The sequence below is a fragment of the Lathyrus oleraceus genome, chromosome 7 (assembly GCF_024323335.1).
Source record: "Lathyrus oleraceus cultivar Zhongwan6 chromosome 7, CAAS_Psat_ZW6_1.0, whole genome shotgun sequence".
Taxonomy (NCBI): Eukaryota; Viridiplantae; Streptophyta; class Magnoliopsida; order Fabales; family Fabaceae; genus Lathyrus; species Lathyrus oleraceus.
Genome location: NC_066585.1, coordinates 399063076 through 399076890, shown reverse-complemented (window position 1 = coordinate 399076890; position 13815 = coordinate 399063076).

Below are 13815 nucleotides of genomic sequence, written 5' to 3'. Positions count from 1 at the left end.
GGAAGTCCTGTCACCTTTTTGGCAGGCATTTTGCTGGCAAGTCCTCCTTCAGAGGCTCTGTTTGTGTTTGTTTATGATTGTGCCAAAGACCTCCAAGATGAGGCATGTGATACTTGATAAGACCTCCAAGAGTTGAGGCAATTGACAGATAAAAGGGATTAGCAGCCGATCCCCCGTTATTCAGTGTGTCGTTCTTTATGCTCGCACTACGTGCTGATGCTTCTGGACATGTGCCCCATATCTTTTGTCTAGAGTCTGTCAAGTGGAATAGGATCCCACTTTCTGGATCCCCACGCTTTCTTTGTCATGAGCTCACCCTGGCCAGGGTTAAGAGCTATGAGGTCTCATCCTCATTACCATTTTGATCTGCTCACCCTGACGTTCAATGTCAGTGGTTAATAGCTACAGATTACCCCTTACAGTTTGGCTTGTTTGTCGAGGTTGATATGACCCCTCTTGACTAAAGCCCACCCATTGTTTGGGCCTCTTGTATGGATATAGTGTGTGATGCTTGTTCACTTGTGCCGGTGTGTTTATCTGCTTTCCTCTTCTCATCTCCATTTCTGTAGGAGTTGTATGATTGATTTCTGAGGAAGTTGAATGCATGTTAGAGACCTCAACTTAGGGATATTGATTGCATGACAACTATTAGGCTCGGGTGTTAGTCTCCCTATTAGTTTGTTGTCTCCCTGGTCTCTGGTTAGGAGAGTGTTTTACCCCTGTTAAGGGGAACTACGTCTCCCTGATTCTCATACCAGATGAGATACGTAGGAAGGAGGTTGCGAGCAATCTCTCCGGGCACCCTTTTTCTTTTTTGCTATGTTGTCTTGTGTGTGTCCACCCTCTTCTTTATTTTGGTGTGAGTATTTGTTTGTTCAACGTGGACATGTGTGGTATGTTTATACCTTGGGGGATTTCTTCTGTTATTCATTTGGGGTTCATCTTCGGGGTTCATTTGTGACGGTTGTCATTCATATTGGGGTTCATCTTTGGGGTTCATTTGTGACGTTTGTGATGATTATTCACTTGGGGTTCATCTTTGGGGTTCATCTTTGGATATTTGGTTACTTTGTTGGGGTTCATTCTGATAACCTTTTTCTTTGGTGTTCGCTGGTTAGCGTTGGTTATTGTTAGGAGTCGGATATAAGTCCATGTATTGGCATTCTGTTTCCTGTTTGTTTGTTATTGTTAGGAGTCGGATATAAGTCCATGTATTGGCATTCTGTTTCCTTGTTTGTTGTTGTTGGGAGTTAGGCGTAAGTCCATGTATTGGCATTCTGTTTCCTTTTGAGTGTTTCTTTTGACGTCTCATTGTCCCTTTTTAGTGTCTTGTTTCGGCGTGCCTTAGCCGAGCTACGAGTGCTCTGATTCTTCTCTGGATAGAGAAGATACGTAGGAATAGGATGTGATATCCTAGCGAGCATGTCTCCCTTTTCCCGAACTACGTCGACTCTGATGTTTGTTTCTGACAAACTACGTAGGCCCAGGATGCGACATCCTGCCGAGTCCGTTTCCTCCGTCTTCTTTCTTCTTTCACCTGTTTATTATTCCAGTATGTGCAGTTTTTTTGAGCAGTTTGTTAGCAACCCTTTTCCTTTCCTTTGAGCTATCTTTTGAGCGTGGATCCCGTCGAGTATGGCGGACGTGAGGGGTGCTAATACCTTCCCCTTGCGTAACCGACTCCCGTACCTTGTAATCTTTGGTCGTAAGATCGTTCCTTTCCCTTTCTTAGGTTAGTCCTGCGCTCCCTTTCCGTCATAGGATGAATAGCGTCAGTGGCGGCTCTGTATTTTTCCGCCGGTTGTTTTTCGCGTTGCGACACCTATCAAGACGCATCACAGACAAATTATGAACTTCACTACAATCATCGATGCCAACATTGCAAGAGCATCTGCCATCCGGTTTTCATCTCGAGGGATATGATGAAACTCAACCTTTGTAAAGAAAGTTGAAATCCTCCTCGCATAATCTCTATATGGTATTAAACCGGGTTGATTTGTATCCCATTCTCCTTTGATTTGATTCACAACCAAAGCCGAATCACCGAAGACATCCAAATACTTGATTCTGAGATTCATGGCCTCTTCAAGCCCCATAATGCAAGCTTCATATTCTGCCATGTTGTTTGTACACTTGAAAGTCAATCTAGCTGTAAATGGTAGATGCGTGCCTTTAGGAGTAATAATCACTGCCCCAATGCCATTACCATACTGATTAACAGCTCCATCAAATGCCATGCCCCAACGGGAACCAGGTTCTGGACCTTCTTCTAGCAGTGGTTCATCACAATCTTTCAATTTTAAGTACAAAATCTCTTCATCAGGAATATCATATTGCACTGACTGATAATCTTCAATCGGTTGGTGAGCCAAATGGTCAGCCAAGATACTACCTTTGATTGCTTTTTGAGATCGGTATTCGATATCATACTCTGATAACAACATCTGCCAACGGGCAATCCTCCCAGTTAAAGCAGGCTTCTCGAAAATATACTTGATTGGATCCATTTTGGATATCAACCAAGTGGTATGATTCAACATATACTGACGCAGACGCTTAGCAGCCCAAGCCAATGCGCAACAAGTTTTCTCAAGCATAGAATACCGAGTCTCACAGTCGGTGAACTTCTTACTGAGGTAGTAAATTACAAATTCTTTCTTTCCAGTCTCGTCTTGCTGACCAAGAACACAACCCATACTATCTTCGAGCACAGTCAAATACATGATCAACGGTCTTCCTTCAACAGGGGGAGACAAAATCGGAGGTTCAAGCAAATATTATTTGATACTGTCAAAAGCTTTATGGAAATCTTCGGTCCAATCACAAGATTGATCTTTCTGAAGAAGCTTGAATATAGGTGCACATGTGGCAGTCATGTGGGAAATGAATCTGGAAATATAATTCAAGCGGCCGAGAAAACCTCTGACTTGCTTCTCAGTTTTAGGCGCATGCATTTATTGTATTGCTTTGACCTTGGAAGGATCAACTTCAATACCCTTCTCGCTGATAATAAAGCCCAACAACTTACCAGAACAAACACCAAAAGTACATTTATTGGGATTCAAGCGGAGTTTATACTTCCTCAAACGCTGGAATAGCTTCAAAAAATGCTCAACATGTTCCTCTTCATTAATTAATTTGGAAATCATGGCATCGACATATACTTCAATCTCTTTGTGCATCATATCATGAAAAAGAGTAGTCATTGCTCTCTGGTAAGTTGCACCAGCATTCTTTAAACCGAAAGGCATACTCTATAACAGAATGTTCCCCAGGGTGTAATGAATATGGTCTTCTCCATATCTTCAGGTGCCATTTTGATCTGATTATATCCGGAAAGTCCATCCATAAACTAAAAGACTTTGAATTTAGCAGTATTGTCTACCAACATATCAATGTGTGGCGGAGGGAAATCATCTTTCGGACTGGCTTTATTCAAATCTCTATAGTCAACACATATGCGGACTTTTCCATCTCTCTTCGACACAGGCCCAATATTGGCCACCCATTGCGGATACTCAGCTGTTACAAGGAAACCGACATCAATATGCTTTTGCATTTCTTCCTTGATCTTCACAGCCATATGAGGATGCGTTCTTCTCAATTTCTGCTTGACTGGCGAGCATTCTGGCTTCAACGGAAATCTATGCTCCACAATCTCAGAATCCAAACCAGGCATGTCTTGATAGGACCAAGCAAACACATCTGAATACTCTCGAAGAAGATCAATCAACCCCTTCTTGACATCTGGACATAGTCGAGACCCAATCTTGACTTCCTTCACATCATCTTCGAAACCCAAGTTGGCTAGCTCAATCTTCTCTTTAAACGGCTGAATAATCTTTTCATCTTGCTCAAGAAGATGAGTCAATTCATCACTCACTTCTACATTACTTTCCTCTTCGGCCTCAAACACAGGGAATTCAAAATTTGGAGAAGGAGAAGGATCATTGTATTCAATGGGGTTAGAAACCAACCTGCATAATGATTTGATATTTTAATTTTAGAGAAGTGAGTTTTGACCAAATATTATGCAGATGGACAATTATATTGTTTATTTATGTTTTTTGTGATTACCATTTTCAGAATAAAGCAAAAAGTAAAACAAACATCAAAGTTGTGGATGAATAGAATTAATTTTATTAATGATCAATTTAAAATGCCCAAACAATGTTCACTTCTCCCTTAGGCATAGGAGAAGGATTTTAAAATATAAAAGCAGTTACTTAGATCGATGCAGAATAACAGGAATATCAACAACAGTCCAATTATTGCACGTCTTTCCATGCGTTACAAAGTTGGTGCGGTCTTCCTCTTCGTCATCCTTTAGTACAACAGCTAAGTGTTGTTCATTGCCATGAATGAACCCTCCGCTACAGAAGCTAAGTTTCATATCTTTAGATCTTGCAATTGATGAGCCTTTCTGGAACCCCAATCCGCTTCTGCCCTTGTTGTCGGAGACCTCTATCATGCGCCCCCACTAATCAATTGTACCTTCTTCAACAATCTTCTGAGCATCTTTTAATGAGGACATAGGTGCCCCAACACTCTTTTCAACAGTAATAGACAAGGCTTGGAACGGAGTTCAACCTCATCCTCAGCTTCAACATAAGAGAAAAATGACAGGTGGCTAACCAACAACTCCTTCTCTCCTCCAACAATCACAAGCTTGCCATTCTTAACAAATTTCAATTTCTGATGCAGAGTGGAGGTAACAACTCCTGCCTCATGAATCCATGGCCTTCCCAGTAAACAGCTATAGGTCGGGTGGATATCCATTACTTGAAAAGTAATCTGAAAATCACTCAGACCTATCTTGACAGGAAGGTCCACTTTACCAATTACTGTCTTGCGCTAACCATCAAAGGCTTTGACGATTACACCGCTATACCTCATAGGCGCTCCTTGGTAAGATAGATTTGACAAAGTTGACTTCGGTGGCACATTCAATGACGACTCGGTGTCAACAAGCACGCTTGACAAAGCATCTTTCTTACAGTTCATTGAAATATGCAAAGCCATGTTATGATTTCTTCGCTCCTCAGGGAGTTCTTCATCACAGAAGCTCAGATTATTGCAAGAAGTGGTGTTAGCCACAATATGATCAAACTGATCCACAGTAACATCATGCTCTACGAGCGCTTGCTCAAGAACTCTCTGTAGTGCTTCTCTATGCGCTTCGGAATTCAAAAGCAGAGACAACACTGAGATCTTTGAGGGGGTTTGGAGCAGCTGCTCCACCACATTAAACTCGCTCCTCTTTGTCAATCGGAGTACCTCATCATCATCATTGGCTTTCAAGTTGTTGGATTCACCAGACTTATATTTTGAATAACCAACCAGATCTACACTAGGCACCTCCGTCTTCTTACCAACAATCGTTTCTTCTTTGTTTTCCGGGGACACCGGCCCAAACACTCGACCATTACGGGTCACCTTCGTCACATCAGCAATGCTAACTACTGAACTAGTCGTAGGTAACGGGACCTCTTGACCATTCTTTATCACTGTAGCAATGTACTAGTACAATACAACCTTATCAGATGAATACGAGATTGGGCCCGCTACCCGTATTACCAACGGTGATACTGATCTTTGACTGACATTATTATTGTTGTTGTTGTCATATTGAATTACCAACCGCTCTTGCTGCTTGAAAACGGGCACTATGACATTGACGTCGTCATTGATCAGTGCATTTTGATGCACATTCTTCTATATTTATACTTATGCATTTCCATATTTTAGTTTGGTTATTTTTCCCTTTTAATGTATTTTTATAATTTATCTTATTTTTACACTTATTTGTTTTTCACAGTTTATTTTTAGCATTAGCAGTCTGCACGAATAAATTCATAACTGGAGCTAGGAGTATCGGATCGAAGCATACTACCAGTCGTTGGAAAGCTAAGAGAAAGAGATACAACTTTCATGTTGAAGTCAAAAGCATATTCGGAATGAATAATGGTCGAATAATTCGTTAAAGTCCCAGACTTAATTAAAATAGTTAGTTTGGACCGGTTTTTGTAATTTTCGGGTCGGATCTCATAAGGGCCCGAATTTCCCTTTTATTATATTAGGTCTTCCACTGCTACATGAAGCTAATTCTGATTTTTGATGATACAATATTGATTAGAAGATTTTATGGAGAACTAATTCCTAAAGAGTTGATCTGTTGTATTTGAATTCCACTTTGAGGTTTTTAATAATTTCAGTTTAATTTCGATTTCTTTTCAATTCTTCCTATAAACTTGTTTGCTTAATTCGATTATTTTCGTTTGCTTAATTCAATTGTTTCTTATAGGATAGAGTTGATTAAATTTGATTGTTTGTATGATCCTTAACTATAATCACGTTAGGGTATCTTTTTCGTTATCGTGTTTGATTAAGTCGCGTTTGCTTAATTCGCGTCTGCTTAAATCCGTTTGCTTAATTCGGAAATATGGAACATACATCATATAATACCAATTTGCGCTTGTCAGTGAATATTGTAATCGAATGGGATTGAATTCGCTAGGGAATTGAAATTATAAGAATCGATGATAAGTCGGAAATCGATACAATAGATTAGCTTATTTATCAATTTTGCTTTTACCTTTAATCATCTTCAATTTAAGTTTTGAACCTTAAAAACTCCTTCTTTCTATTCACTTGGTTATAACATTCAAGAGTCCTTGTGATACGATATTCGAGTGTCGCTTCGTTTTACTACACTTTTAAACTCGTTTTTGACCCGTGTGCGACAGCGGATCAAATTGGTGCTGTTGCTGGGGACTCTTGTAGATCTTAACCATTATTATAGTTTAATCATTATTATAGGTTTAGGTGTTATGTTTTAGCATTTTTTTTGTCCTAACTTTTTTGCGTACGGGTCTTTTTTGCGGTTTAGGAAAAAACAATTTTGTTTTTAAGAAAATCGTCTCAGATTATTCCAATTATTTGTAGATTTATTATGAACAAATAAAGGATCGAAAGCCTCTATTTAGGAACTAAATAGTGGACGCCACCCTAAAAAATCGAAATTCCTTATTTTTCTATTTTTTATGATTTATTTTCTGTTTTGGTAGTTTCCGAAAATTCCGCAAAAATTCTCAAAATTCTTAATTGACGTTATTAGATTAATTTTCGTGTTTTTTTATTTTTTATATTTTATTTTAATTGTTTTTTTTTCGTATTTCAATTGTTTTTACTTAATAGGGATATTGTCGGTATTTTTCTATTTGTTGCTGCATTGCTGAATTACTTGTGTTTTCTCATTGTTTGTTGATTTTTTTTCTTTTCTATTGAGTTTAACATGGTTGACCAAAGAACCCTCAGAGAACTTGTTGCCCCTGATGTTAATTATAATGCTTTATGTATTGAATTTCTTGTTGCTGTTGTACCTTTCGAATTGAAATATGGTTTAATACACTTGTTGCCAAGATTTAATGGTTTTGCAGGTGAGGATCCGCATAGGCATCTAAAAGAATTTCAGATTGTGTGTTCTACATCATTGAGGCCTCAAGGAATTACTGAAGATCATGTTAATCTTAGAGCATTTCCATTCTCACTACAAGGTGCTACAAAAGATTGGTTATATTATCTTGAGCCAAATTATATTACAAGTTGGAATAATATGAAGAAAATCTTCTTAGAAAGATTTTTCCCTACTTCAAGAGCTTTTTCAATCGGAAAAGAAATATGTGGTATTAGACAGGTTGACATGGAATCATTGGCTAAATATTGGGAGAGATTCAAGCAGTTAGTGTCGAGTTGTCCTCACCACCAGATTTCTGAACAATTACTAATATAATACTTTTATGAGGGATTGCTACCAATGGAAAGAAACATTTTAGATGTTGCTAGTGGTGGAGCACTTCTTGATAAGACTCCAGTTGCTGCCAAATCCTTGATTGAGAAGATGTCACTTAACTCCCAACAGTTCACAATAAGGGATAATTTTGTGGTCCAAGCAAAAGGTGTGAATGAGATTCAGGTTTCTTCTTCCAACAAATTTCTAGAAACCAGAATTGATGAACTTACCTCTTTAGTGAAACAATTGATGTTACCCCTTCCACCACCACCACCATATAACCCTCCACAAGTAACCACCTTTTCACCTTCTGAACCTTCACTAGAGAAACTTGTCAAGCAAATGGTTGTAAACAGTCTCCAATTTCAGCAGCAAACAAATTATAGTATTCAGACTTTGCAACACACAAATTGGACAACTTGCCACTTCAACGAGTGTCATGCAACAAGCTCAAGGATCAAACCAACTACATGCCCAAACAGTAGTTAATCTAAAAGGCTCTAATGTGAGTGCAATTTCCTTGAGATCCGAAAAAGTTACATAACCAACCCCAGAAAAAAATAAAAACATTGTTTGTGTAACACCTGAAAATAAACCTGAGCCTTCTATTGTTGTTGAGTTTGAAAAAAAGTATGTATCACCAATCCTTTTCCTACAAGGAGTACTGAAAAATAAGAAGATTGACGAGGAAAAACATTCTATTTTTCAAATAAAGTTGGTTTCTGAAGTTGTTGATGAAGCTTATTCTGATTTGTTTTCAACTGATTTTCCAACTTTATCTGGTTTTGATGATATTTACTCATGTGACGATTGTACTAACACTAACTTTTGTGCTATTTGTGCTGAGATTGATGTTGCCTTGTAGGGTGACAGTGTAAATGAATTTGTTTATGTAGCTGAAGCTCTTGACATTCCGGCTGCCCTAAACATACCATTCATTGAACAACCACATTCTATAGAGCCTAAACCACTTCCCAAGAATTCATATTATTCATCAAAGCTTCAACTTAAGCAGAAACATAAGAAGGGAATTGGATGGACCTTGGTCGACACTCGTGATATTAGCCATTCCATATGTATGCATAGGATCTCACTTAAAGATGAAATAAAAAAGCAGATCACTTTCACGTGCCCATTCAACACTTTTACTTATCAAAGATTCTTCTTTGATCCTGGAATACAAGGCGAATGCAATAATCAAAATTTCAAGGTCAATGGACACTACCCAAAGCTACTACATGAGAACCCGACTTTGGAAGAAAAGTCTGTAGAAAAACTCTCTTTGGGAAAGGCTGCTTATGCAATCACTTATTCGTCTTGACTCATCGGGTGTGTTCTTTCCTTTCTCTCACTCTTATTTTATATTTATGCTCTTTTCATTGAGGGTGATGCTTATTTTATGTGGGGGGGAGGGAAATCGTTTGTTTCATTTGTTTTCCTTGTTTTTGTTAGTGTTTTGTTTTTTTTTCAGTCATAAAAAAATAAAAAAAAATGCATCTTCTTGAAAGTTTTAGGCTATAGACTGACTAATTTGAGATTAGTTTGCGGAGACTTGGGAAAAATTCACAAGATCGGTATCGTCTTAACACCGTAAGTCTTCTGCATATGGAAATTGATTCGAATTCTTATTATGTTTTAGCCTTAAATTCTCATTCTCTGACAGCTTTTGAGTAGTTTATTTCAGCAATCAACACCATCTCACACACACTCTACGCAGGGAAGCTGATGAATATAAGTGAGTGTTCCGAAAAAGAAAAAAAAAGAAAAGAAAAGGGAATGCACCTTCTAAGTTTGGTGACCCTCACCCGGTCACTTAACCCAACGGATGTACGGCGATACTGATCTTTGATTGACATTATTATTGTTGTTGCTGTCATATTGAATTACTAACCGCTTTTGCTGCTTGAAAACGGGCACTGTGACATTGACGTCGTCATCTACATGACGGTATTGAACAATTTGGATCATGGCTTCATCCATCAGACGTTGGATGTCCCTTTTCACTACAACACACCCTCTTGGGTTCATGCTATAAACAACACAACCATCATGGTCATGTTCACAGTCACTCACCAAACAGATATCCTTATGCATCTGCACCAAGGATCTTCGGATAAACCGGACGTCATAAACCTTGAATTCTCCAGGACAACCGTCCACCATATTCACTGAAGAATTCCCATGAGCAGGAAAAGGGTTTGCTTTCACATTTGGCGCGTGGTCCTCAAAGGACACCATACCACTCTTCATAAGCTTTTGAACCTCATAATTCAATGGATAGCCGTTTTCAATTTCGTGTTCGAGTGCTCCTTGGTGAAAAGCACAACGGAGCTCAGGTTTATACCACCATGGAAGTGGTTCTGGGATCTGCGGTGGGTTCCTCGGTTGAATTAAGTTCTTGAGAACTAACAAGGGATACAACTCTGCATATAACATAGGAATCGGGTCAAAAGAGACCTTCTTCCTCTCAAAGTTTTGTTGATGATGATTGTTGTTGGTATTATTGTTGTTGTAGGTGTTTGTCCGTTGTTGCGGTTGTTGTTGTTGACGTTGTGGTTGTTGTTGTTGAATTGGTGTTGCTTGTTGATTAGAAAATACCGGAATTACTCATGACACTTGATGATGATGTTGACGGGATGGTGGATTCCTTCTGATATGAGCCTCCTCTGCCTCCCACTGATTACTGCGTTGGTCTCACTATCTTTCTTCTTACCAAAGTTGCTTCCATATCTCTTGCTTGTTGACGCGTCATCTCTTGACAACCGTCCCTCACGGACTCCTTCCTCAAGTCTCATCCCCATGTTTACCATTTCGGTAAAGTCACTGGGGGCACTAGCGATCATGCGTTCATAATAAAATGAACTGAGAGTTTTCAAGAAGATTTTTGTCATTTCTTTCTCCTCCAAAGGAGGAGTGATCTGGGCAGCCAACTCCCTCCATCTTTGCGCGTATTCTTTAAATGTCTCTTTTTCCTTCTGAGACATAGACCTCATCTAGTCTCTATCTGGTGCCATGTCCATATTATACTTGTATTGCTTCACAAAATCCTTCCATAAGTCGTTGAAAGTGCGGATGCTTGCACTATCCAACCCCATGTACCAACAAAGCGCAGCACCGGTCAAACTATCCTGGAAGTAGTGAATAAGCAATTGATCATTGTCAGTCTGAGTAGACATATTACGGGCATACATCACAAGATGACTGAGCAAACAAGAGTTCCCCTTATACTTTTCAAAGTCAAGCACTTTGAATTTCACCGGAATCTTGACGATGGGCACTAAGCACAACTCAGCAACACTCTTTCCAAACAAATCTTTACCTCTTAGCGTCTTCAATTTCTTGCGCAGCTCAAGAAACGATCTTTCATCTCGTCCATCTTCTCATACACATCTGGATCCTCAGATGGCTCAGAATGATAGATGGTATCCTCTACACGAGGCAAGGTGTTTACAATAGGAGGTGGCACGGACATGACCGGGCTAGATGCCGACATGGAAGCAAATGTAGGCGCAAAGCCTTCGGGCACAAAGTTGGGTGGCATTCCCCACGGGAATCCGACAGGCATATTCAGCACGAAGTGGGCAGTAGCAGCAGGCATGGTAGAGGTAGTCACCTCTGAAGTAACAGTCCTCGCGGGAGGAGTTACAGGCGTTGGAGAAGCTTGATTCTGAGCAGCAAGAACTGACTCCATCATGGATGTCAGGCGGGCGATCTCGTCCTTCAACTCTCTGTTCTCTTGCTCCAAATGCTCCATGATTCTCAGGTGATTGGCTCGGGTATTGTATCGGTGAGTCAGCTTGGCTAAAGCACAGAAGAAAGACCAATCAGACATCTGGCGAAAACCTGCTTGTGCAAATGATGCATGAAATGTAATGCTTGATTATTTTTATTTTCAAGGAACTTACTATATAATTTACAAATATATAATATTTAAATGGCAATTGCAAAAATTTGATATAACCAAAAATCTTTTCATTTATATAAATTGGAAGGATTACACTGAGTACAATTTCAGAAACCAAAAGTAAAAATACAAGAGAAAAGGAGACTAGTCATCCTAAGGATCTCTAACAACAATGTCAGAAGATCTAGCTGTAGGAGCATACTTCCTTCAAATGTGATGGATCTCGGTCTCAAAAGAAGCCTTCATCTGAATCTTCTCGAGGACAAGCTGGTCGACATTCTTCTTCCAAGCAACGGAAGGTTGAGGCATGTAAGAAGATGAAACCTCTGGCTCTCTCTGTCTCTTTGTCACTCGATGTTCAAGTAGCTCAATAAGTGCATCTTTGTCCTTAGACTCCAATTGCAAATTTTCATGCTTCTTGCTCAAAGCACAGAAACACACTTCCCACATATCATTCTCTTGCTTCATCTTGGCGAACGCGTCTTCCAACTCCTCTACATCTTAGTTAGGGAGAGTTAATGGCTCAACCACAACCATAGACATAGGTATTTCACAAGGATAGGGCATCTTTAACTCCAAAGCTCTCTTCTTCACCCAAAGAGTGTAAGCTTCCAAAGCTACACAATTGCACGAACCAAGCTCGGATCTTCCTTTCCTATGCACATTACGCCAAACATGTATAATCTTTTGCTTCAAATGTTAGGGATCTTTACCCTCTTGATAGAAAAGACCTTCTAACAAAGTGTTATTAGGTTTGTCTCTCATGGGGAACCCAAGTTGACGACGAGCCAAAGCAGGGTTGTAGTTAATTCCTCCTTGTGTACCAATGAGAGGCACATTAGAGAATTCACCACAACTATCAATAATCTCCAAACTGCTCAAAGACGGATCATACCAAACTATATCATCATTAGTGAGAGACATAAGTCTCTGAGACCACCTTAGACATTATTTGTTCTCCATAAAAGCAGGTGTCTGAGGAAAGTGAGAAATAAACCACTTGTACAAAAGAGGAATGCAACAGACAATCGTTCCCCCACCCTTAGAATTCCTTAAATTCAAATAGAAATACATATCACCCAACAAAGTAGGCACAGGATTCCCAACCAAGAAAAGTCTAATGGCATTAACATCAACAAAACCGTCAATGTTAGGGAACAAAGCTAATCCATAGATAAGCAACACAAAGATAGCTTCAAAAGTGTCCACACTACCAGCTTGAGCAAAAGTAGTAGCTTCCTTGATGAGGAAAACAAATGGCAACCCAAACAATCCTCCTTTCTTCACCCAATGAGCATTTATCTCAGACTTCTTCAAATGAAGAGCTTCAACAATAATACTAGATCGGGGAATCTCCTCCAATCCACTAAAAGGCACTTTACTAGAAATAGGTATCCCCAAAAGATGAGAATACTCCTCCAAGGTAGGCACAAGCTGAAAATCTGGGAAAGTGAAACAATGGTAGAGAGGATCATAGAACTGCACTAGCACACTCAAGAGTCCTTCAACCACATCAGCAGACAAGATGGATATAAGCTTCCCATGACGTTGTTTGAAGTCCAAAGGATATAATACAAAAGATGTTAGCTTCCTTAACTCTTTCAAGTCGGGACATCTGGAACTGTACTTCTTAGTGTTCCTTCGTCTACAATCCATGGTCTGAAAATATTTGCAAATGATACCTTAGTTCCTTGAAATTTTTGTGTGATGAATGTTATGATGCGCATGAATGCATGAATGCAACAATCACAAATAAGGGATCACACACAAGGAAAACAAAGGTCAAGGGATGAATCAAGTCATTGTCAAGACCAACCATCCATTTTGGTGGATTATGGTTTACACCTTATCAACACCCAAGTTCCATTGATATTGACAAGACTTGATTGGATCAACCAAGAATCAAGGGTTTGTTGTAAGTCACGAGCATGGAGTCTGGGTAAGAACCATCCCAAAGGAGTGAACGAAGGATAAAAACCTGTAAATCATGTTCTAAAAATTTCCCAGAGTCTTAATTCCATCTATCAGATATTACAAGTTAAGATGACTGACTCATCGACCCATAATATTCTCAAGAGAAACTCGTCTAAGTGTAGTATCGCGTAACAATTGTTATCAA